We start from the raw sequence: 10322 nt of genomic DNA, 5'->3' as shown, positions 1-10322 counted from the left end.
TCATGCACAATTAATTCGTTTTTAATTAAAATATTATTTTATTATTCCTTCATGCACTTTAAGTGAATTATTAAATTACTCTATTTAATCTTTCCACTAGACTTCACTTTTAAAATTAATTTATTAACTTTTTAAATCTCATGCGCACTTTAAAATATCTTTATTAAGTTCACATATTTTATCTTTTAATTAATTTTCTATATTTTAAACTCATTCATGCGAACTTAGATCTTTTTCATAAATTAATATCTTTTCACTTCTTAATTTATTTTTGAATGTTTTTAATTTGATAATTATTTATTAACTTAAATAAAAATAATATTTAGCATTTATTTAAAAATGAACTCTAAATATAATATTATTAAATTAAATAAATATTATCACGTTCTAATTTTATTCTTATAACTCTTATCTTCGAATTCAATTGTTTTATTTAACTAATTTCTCAATTAATTAAATATAATTAAATATTAAAGTGTTATAATAATTCTCTATTAAATTAAATCATTAATTTAATCTTTAAATTAGACTTAATTTAATAGAAAATTCATTAAAGACTCACAAAATAACATACGCACAAAATACTCACGGGTTTTAAAAAGGGTAGACAGTCTATTACGAGTCCTCCTTGTAGGACAGGTATTTTAGGCTATGGCTAGGATTAGAACTGATCATTATCTTCCCATTCTCAACATTTGAGTATTTGTAATAGGGCACGCTCATCCTGGCAATTCAGGGAAGTCGATGCCTGGTACCTGCATCCTGCATAAAAGACGAGCATGTACATGTATATAATATATCTAAACTAAACAGACAATGACAGGGAGTGGCTCATCGTGTAGATCCCGACTAGCAGGTGACTAAGACTCCCTCTCCTAACCACATCAAACACATCAGACAAAAAGATAAAATAAACACGCACACCATACACATGCAAGTATGGGGTAAGTATCGTAAAAATCACAAGTCTAAGATCAATGCTCCGTTTTAATAATGCATCTCTATCAATACAACATAATCATCATTAAATACATCACATTAACATTGTTACAAAAGAAAACACATTTACTACTTAGGAATCATCAAGATATCATTAACAACATGTGAAATGAAAACAACTAAGCAATTATAACAGATATGTTTGTAATTCAAGACATGAAATAATATCATAATATTGTAAATCCAGTATTTCTAAAACTAATCAATGCATAAAATTAGCTTAAAAGAATTTGACAATGATAACAGAAATGCGATCTAGGGGCAGGCACTACATAGTCCCCAAGTGGGAGATTGTTAGATTATGGTGACTGATCAGGAAAGTATTGTACATACTTCATAAATTCTTTGGGGCTCAGGGCATCATCCTAAAAAAAAATTTGGGCCCTACTTTATCAGTTTTTTGGCTGACATGTAATTATTAATTATAACTCTAAAGTGGTAAAAAATACTTATATAAAAGAGCTTAGGGTTAGGGATTATTTTATAGTTGTGATGCAAAAATTGGTTCTTGTGATAGTATTGAGCTATAAGGGATTATGGATTGTAATCAGGTTGTAATCACTGGATCATAATAGTATCAAAATTTTTGTTTCTGGATGTAGCCTTAGGATTGGGTGAACCACATTAAATCTTGGTGTCTTGTGTTCTTTTCTGAGTGATCTATTATTTTTTAATATTGGTTATGTTTGCATGTAATTGTTATTTCTATATGTTGTAGTGCCTGCCCTTGGTTCACATTTTGTTATCATTGCTGAACTCTTTTAGAACTAGTTTTATGTTGTTGGTTAGCAGCATTCTTTTGAGATTATCAGATATTGTGCTATGGATTCGGTTTATTATGTGATGAGATTACTTAGACTCTACATTTCATGTATGTATGATGATTATTTTTAGTGTTTGCAATTATTGATGATGATTATTACATTGCTTTCAATTATTAATGATGATTAGTAAGATGATTTATTATCATATGCATTTTCTTATGGATACTTACCCCATACTTGCATGTGTATGGTGTGTGTGTTTGCCTTGTGCGTTTGCTTTTGTATGGCGTGTCTAATGTGGTTAAGGAAGGGAGTCGTAGTCACCTGCTAGTCGGGATCTACACGATGCACCACTTCCTGCCATTGCCTGTTTAGTTTAGTATATATTGTGTTTGTACATTCACAATTTTTATGCAGGTTGCAGGTACCGGGTATCGACTTCCCTGAATTGCCAAGATGAGCGTACCCTATCACATTATCTCAATGATAAGAGAGGGGAGATAAATTGTCAAGTCCAAATCCCAACCCTTTAAGCCATTTGTTCTAATTGAAAAATTAGGACAAGAATCTAAGTTGAATACCCACTGAATGTGTCGGATGACATATTTCATGATTTTTAACCCTTTAGATTTATTTTGTATGATTTGTTCTATGATGGGTTTTCATATTTTATCTTGGAAGTCTATGGTGAATTTTTCATTAATTAAGTCTTAATAAATAGATTTAATTAATAAATTATTTATTTGAAAAAATTAATAAAATATAATGATCTTTGATATTTTGATTGTAATTAATTAAATGTGAATTATTGGGGAAAATGAATTAAATAAAAGAAAACTAGAAATTAAAATTAATAATAATTATAAAATAATAATAAAGTAATAAATAAAATAATAATAATAAAAGTTATAAAAATTAAAATGAAAGTTATCAAATTTAAATAGAGATTATTTAAAAAGTAAATTGGAGTTATAAGCTTGCATGAGAATTAACATGTGTCAACAACACGGGCGTTAGTGCATCAATTAAGCACAAGGTGTCTACAACTCTATGACTGATCAAAAAGGTTGGAAAAGACCCATGCTTAGTTGGTGACACTTTTCAGCGGTTTCAAGAAGCAATCCAAAGGTTTCTTGAGAGCTCTTTATATTTAGGCATTCATAGAAGCTTAGAGAGGGGGGTGGAGAACAATTGGAGCATTGGAGGACTCAAGAACTCTGAAGAAGGGAGCTTGCTCTGTGAGTTTTTTGAGGAAGAGCGAATTAGCATCAAAATCCGGGTAGATTCTTGTGATTTTTCTTATGCTATTTTCGCATCATGCATTCCTGTCTTCTTCGTGTCTTCCATATGTCTTCTGAAGAATTTCATATTTTTATTGTATGCATTTTCAATTTGGGCAATTAAATTTATTTGAGAATTTTATATACATGGATTTAAAAAAAAAGAGAAACGGGTTTGGGTTCGAATTAGAATCAAATTGAAATAGATTTGAAAATGGTTTCAAGATTTATGGCCAAATCCATTAGTGAAATTATTGGATAAATTTAGAGAACAATTACCTTTTAAGAAGAAATTTTTAATTGTTCTTTCGCTGCCCTTTGGATAGACTTAAACTCAGTTATTCATAACTTTTTATTGTGAACAAATTTATTTGATCGCTCCGATTAGAATTGGCGCAACTTGGCCCTCTCCAACATATTTCAATTTCAGCCCAATCCAACAGCTCATTTGGGAAATATGGCCGTCGTACTGAGACTGTTTTATTCAAAGACAGGTATTTCTCCATTTCCCATAACCAAGAGTTCTTTATGCTTAAACTTCACAAAAATAATATATCAAAGCATGGAATGAATTAAAGTTATTATTGAAATCTTCCCTTATTAGAATCTTATTAATATCCATTAGTTTTATATGGTTTATTATCTAATCTAATTAAATCAAATTTAATTAAGATTAATTAATAGTAGAAGAAGTGTAATTAATTATTAGTCAATCTAAGTAAATGGATGAGAGAAAATTAAAAGAAAAGAGATTTTAATATAGTTTATATAGTGGACTTTTTATAATGTATATTGAATACTATTTCATATATATTAAACAATTTTAGAGTTGTTTAATGAAGATGATAATGTTAAGAATTTGGAGATTATTCATGTTAAAATCTACAATGAGTCTTATTGGTTTGTGATAGGGATCTCTTTCAAACATCGTTTATATAGACAAAATATTATTAGAACAATTAGAAAATGGAGTCTAATGGTTGATTTTAATATTGATTAAATAATTGTAAGATAATAATTTATATTATGTTGATTTAAATTTAGAAACTCTGAATGATATTGGATTAAGACTGAATTATTATGTTATTGGTTAATACGTTTGAATACCTTAATGGAGTTAAGAGTTAGCCAAATATTAACTAATGAGTTTATGGAAGGATTCTATAGATCGAGTATGTATAGTTTGAGGAGTTTATTATTTATTAATGTTTGTAAGGACTAGCAAAATATTAATAAATAATGGTTTAAATAGATATCAACAAATTTGATTAGAGTTAATCTAGTGGAGATTATTTATTGATTAAAGTTTGGTAAAAGATAATAATTTTTGGAGTTGGATCATTATTGATTTTTAATCAATTGATATTCATTGAGTTGATATTATAACTATGATATTAATAATTAAGTTGTGTCAATGCGTCTTATTTGAAAAGATTAATGATAATACGAATTTGTTAAGGAAATGTTGGTATTCTTTGAAAGATGACGAATATGGTCATTTAAGATTTTTAATAATTATTATTGAATTATTAATATGATCTTTTGCGTATTGAATTATAGTTGACTTTTATCATACAAAATTATAGTTAGTCATTAGTCAACTGATATTAATTGGAACGTTGCTATGATTATGTAATTATTAATTAAATCAATCAATGAGAATTAATTAGATTTAATTAACAATTAAGTTAAGTAATGAAGATTTAATTGATATAATTCTTTTAACGAGATTGTAGATTATCTATATTGAAGTTGATAAGTCTTATGACTTGAATTATGATCTTAGATATTATATGGTTGTCAACAATGATAATGATTAAATTAAAAGAATCAAATTTTAGTAATACTTAATTAAGTTTCTAATTGAAAACTATTAGAATGTAATAGGTCATGGAAGGTGTACCTATGTTAATCGATCATTTTAATGAAGTTATAATCTTCTTATTCGAAGATTGATAATTGGTTCTTTTATGAATGAATAATGATCCTTTGATTATGTTATCCAATTAGTACTATGGATCTTAGCAAATAAAGCAAATGATTTAATGAGTAAATATTTATCCTTAAGTTATTCTTAGAATGTAATTCTTAATAATGGAAGGATAATGCTATCAGGGAACAAATGGGTTGACTTGTAGGTCAAATGATGAAACTTAGACACTTGAAACGAAAATTGAAAAAAACCCTACACATTATTCAACTATGTGAATTTAGTAAACCAAAACATGTGTTTGCATTGTGTATTCTATATGCTTCTTGTTTTGAGTTTTGGGTTGACTAGTGTTGACCGGTCCTAGGTTGTTACCAGAGGCTCGAGGGTTATGAGATATGATGGCATGTTGATCTTATTTGGTCTCGATCTTTATAAGCCCAACCATGGTAATGTGATCGTATGCTCTATGAAATGTTTGTATTTGTTCATCAGTCTTCTTGTGTGAAGCTGAGATGTATGTGTATGAGACACTTGAGCTAATCATTTTTGGTCATCGATCAATTATCCTTGAATTACTTTCTAGTCGCCATGATGGGACTGAAATGTGGATTTATTTCTTGATGATGTCATGTTGTGACATGTTTGACTCAACCATTTTGGAGTCTTCGATCAGTATGATTTTGAGATATTCTTGGTTGCTTGTTGAGAACCAATGGATATTGTGATTTATTTTGAGATATATTTTGGTTATTGAGAACCAATTGATACTTATGATTATCAGTGATGCCTTCAGTTGCCAATAGAGAACTGTTGTGGTCATAATTTTCTATGGATGCTTTTTAGATGCTCATGGAGATTTGATGATTTTTATCTTGAAGATTTGATGATTCTTATTATGGATATTTGATGCTTTTATCATGGATATTTGATGATTCTTTTATTGGATTATCTTTTGGATTTTCTTTATAGTCACTTGTATAGGACTGTGGTGATTTATGATTCTATGAGCTTAGGGTAGGTAATCTACTTGTAGTGTCGAGAAGTGGCTTGCAATGGGGGTCGAGGCCCTAAGTGGATGCCAGGGTAACTCATTGTAAGTTTGGTTAATAAGTGATAACATTTACACACTAAATGGGGATTAAATGAACCTAAAAAGATAATTGTTTTGATGTTCTCGCCCATGCCTTGAGTGCTTGTACAGGCTAGGATGGGAGTAGTGAGAACGCATGGTTGCGACCGTGCATTCCGTAGTATGTCTTGTCAGTATGAGAGGATACTAGTGGCCGCATGAGATCAGTATGAACCTGTGGAGTTTAGCTAACTGCCAGGGTAACTTGTACGTGATAATTGCGATGACACTTTCCCACTTGCAGAGTAAGTTTCCTACATGTCATTGTGTGCCTCTGGGAATTAGATGTCGATTTTGTGTGTGTTGGAACCTTTGAGTTAGTATACTTTTATGATTCCTGGACTTATAGAGATTTGTGCTTCGTGAATTGATATCCTGTTTGGGACTTGAGATTGTCTCCTCAGCACGGTGGGAGTGGACCACTTAGGTTCCACGCGGTCGGGTGGTAGTGTATTTTCACTCTTATCATTTGAGATCCGTCCGAGACATCGTGGCTGGAGTATCCTTGGTTGGTATTTATTCTTCATTATGTTCTTGGAGCATTATGATAGATAATATACCTTATGATGGATTTATTTACTGGTATGTTTCTTATATTGATTATTTGCTTTACTTTGCATATGTTAGTTGATGATTTATTATGCTTTACTTTGCATGTTAGTAGGATGTTTTAAGAGTGACATTCCTACTATGTTAATATCGATGATCTCTTCGATGCTTTGGAATATTACGCATGGAGGGATGGCTAGGATCCACGATGGTCTAATGATGCTATTAACAGTTGAGAGGAATTGTGCACTTAGTTATTTATGTTTGTAATATATGATTATCGTTTATAATGGATGTTTATATCTTCTATGATGATGTATCATGTATTGTTTATGGTTTCATTTACTTTAATTGCACCATGGATTAATATTAGATGATGATGTACTTTATTTATATGGATGTTTATTCTTTCAAGATTTTCATACCTTGTGACATGTGCGGTGGATGAATTGAGCAATTTGAAATGTAATTTATGAACATTGGATGTATCATTGTTATTTCATATGGATGTGATGTTAGATGAAGAGTTATGGTTAAATGTGATTCAACGTTAAGGGGCCTTTAAAGAATGTAATCTGTTATGTATATTATGTTTACTTTCATTCGAATTATTTCTATTGCTTCCGCAAATGTTATGAATGGTTTATATTTCATGGTTGAAAAAAAAAAAATTGTTTGGCAAACTTAGTAAAATTCTTTGGATCCCTTGGCGGGGCATTACATATGTGGTTTAATCCTAATAAGTAGTATCAAAGTGAGGTTATTTTTTAGTTATCCTCTACAGGAAAGTCTCATGGTTGAGTGGGAACAATGGTAGATGAAGGTAAGCTAAGAGTTGACAGGTTTAATGGGCAGAACTTTCAATTATGGAAGATGCAAATGGAAGATTATCTATATTAGAAGGATTTATGAAATTTTTTAGAAGGCAAAGCCAAGAATCAAGGATCTATGTCAAATAAAAAATGAGATTTTTTGTACAGAAAGGCAATTGGAAGCATTCAATTATGCCTCGCACCATTGATGACATTTAATATTACAAAAGTGAAGACAAGAAAAGAGTTGATGAAAACCCTAGTGACATTGTATGAAAAACCCTCCGCTTCAAACAAGGTATTTCTCATAAAGCATTTATTTAATATGAAAATGGTAGAAGGTTGATTTGTTGCAGATCATTTGAATAAGTTTGATACTATTACTAATCAGTTATCTTCTGCGAGTATCAATTTTGATGAAGAAATTAAGGCTCTCTTGATTTTGTGTTCTTTGCTTGAAAGCTAGAATGGCTTGGTAATGGCTATGAGTACTTTTGTTCCTGGATCTAGTACCCTAAAATATGATGATTTGATTGATGTTGTTTTGAGTGAGAAAGCCCGTAGGAAAACCTCAAGTGGATCTACATCAGGAAGTTCTTTGAATGTAAAAAGTAGGGGCAGCACAACTAAGAGACGAAGTAATTCCAAAAATTGTGGAAAATCAAGAGAAAAGTCAAAGGGGAGGAGGTCTCAATCGAGAGGACCAAATGATTCCCGATACTGTGGGAAACTAGGGCACAAAAAGAAAGATTGTTGAAATTGAAAGGAAAATGAAAGAGATAAACTAGATGGAGACAAGGAGGCAAATGTGGTAAGTAACAAATCTGAAGAGGATGCTTTTCTTTTGTCTTTAGAAAGTATTGATGATTCATGGGTTTTAAATTCTAGTGCTTCATTTCATGCTACACCTCATAGAGGTTATTTCATTGATTATGTCCAAGGGGATTTTGGACTTATTTATTTGGGGGATAATGAACCCTATCAAATTGTTGGAAAGGAAAAAATTAAGATTAAGTTGCAGAATGGGAATTATTGACTACTACATGAGGTAAGACATGTTTCAAGGCTGAGTAGGAATTTAATTTCAGTAGGGAAACTCAATGATGAGGGTTGTGTAGTTACTTTTAATGATAAAAATTGGAAAGTTTCAAAAGGTTCCCTTGTAGTAGCAAAAGGTGTGAAAGTAGGCACCTTATATCTTTGTACAAGTCATATTGTTCCTTCTATTTTAATTGTTTCAAAGGAAAATGAATGTTTAGAAATGATTGCTGCAGTTGAGCAGGGAGAACAAATAGTTGTTGTAAATTTTGATATAGCATTGTGGCATAATAGACTTGGGCACAGGAGTGAGAAAGGTATGAAAGTACTTCATTCAAAGAAAGTTTTACTAGGTCTAAAATGTGTTAATATGGATTTCTATGAAAGTTGTGTGTATGAAAAACAAAAGAGAGTGAGTTTTGTGAAGATTGGAAAGAAAAACAAAAAGGAGAAATTAGATCTTGTGCATACTCATGTATGGGGACCAGCTTAGGTATCTTCCCTTGGTGGCTCTTATTATTATGTTATATTTATTGATGACACAACTAGAAAAGTATGGGTTTATTTCCTTAGAAAAAAATATGATGTATTTCAAACTTTTAAGAAATGAAAATGCTTAGTTGAAAATGAGACTGGTGAGAAATTAAAATGTCTTATATCTGATAATTGTGGCGAGTATTGTAGTCATGAATGTGAAAATTATTGCTCCACTAATGGTATTCATAGACATAAAACTGTTCAAAGGACTCCACAGGAAAATGGAGTGGCTAAACATATGAATAGGACTATAATGGAGCGTGTAAGGAGCATGAGGTTGCATGCTAAGTTGTCCTTACAAATGTGGGTGGAGTCTGTTAATACTGTTGTATATTTGATTAATAGAGATCCCTCTACTCCTTTAGGTTGTGGTATTCCAGAGGAAGCATGGACTAGTAAGAAGGTGAGTTATTCTTTTCTAAGACCTTCGGTTGTGAAGCATTTTCTCACATAGATTCTAAAAATAGAACCAAGCTAGAATCTAAGTCAAAGAAATGTGTATTTTTTGGATATGGCATTAATGAATTTGGTTATAGGATTTTGGATTTTGAAAATCATAAAATTGTAAGAAGTGGGGATGTCATATTCAATGAGAAAGTGTTGTACAAAGATCTGTTGCAACAACATGAGAAGAAAGAAGATGATTATGTAATGTTGGATGATACTCCAAAAGATGATGTTCCAGCCATTCCTCATGATGTGCAACAATAGCAATAACAAATACCACACACACCAGTCAATGTTAGGCAGTCAACAAGGCAAATTAGACCTCCAGAAAGATTTTCTCCCTCTTTGTATTGTATTTTACTTACTGATGTTGATGAACCTAAATGTTATGATGAAGCTATGTAGGTGGATACTAAGATTCAATGAGAGTCTACAATGAAAGATGAAATTGACTCTTTGCTGAAGAATAAGACATGGGATTAATGCAAGTTTCCTGTAGGTAAAAGAGCTTTACAGAATAAGTGGGTTTATAGGTTAAAAGAAGAGGATGGAGGTAAGAAAAGATTTAAAGCCTAGTTTTTTGTGAAAGGATTTGCATAAAAAAAGGGCATTGATTTTGATGAGATATTTTTTCCTGTTGTTAAGATGACTTCTATTCGTACTATTTTAAGTCATGTGGCTATTGAAGATTTGCATTTAGAGTAGCTTGATGTTAAAACAACCTTCCTTCATGGTGATTTGGATGAAGAGATATGTATGGCTTAGCCACAGGGTTTTGAGGTCAAAGGTAAGGAGAACTTAGTGTGCAAATCGAAGAAAAGTTTATATGGCTTG

The sequence above is a fragment of the Cupressus sempervirens genome, chromosome 5 (genome assembly GCF_028749045.1).
Source record: "Cupressus sempervirens isolate cs-2001-9-10 chromosome 5, ASM2874904v1, whole genome shotgun sequence".
Classification (NCBI taxonomy): domain Eukaryota; kingdom Viridiplantae; phylum Streptophyta; class Pinopsida; order Cupressales; family Cupressaceae; genus Cupressus; species Cupressus sempervirens.
Note: the sequence above shows the minus strand (reverse complement) of the source record.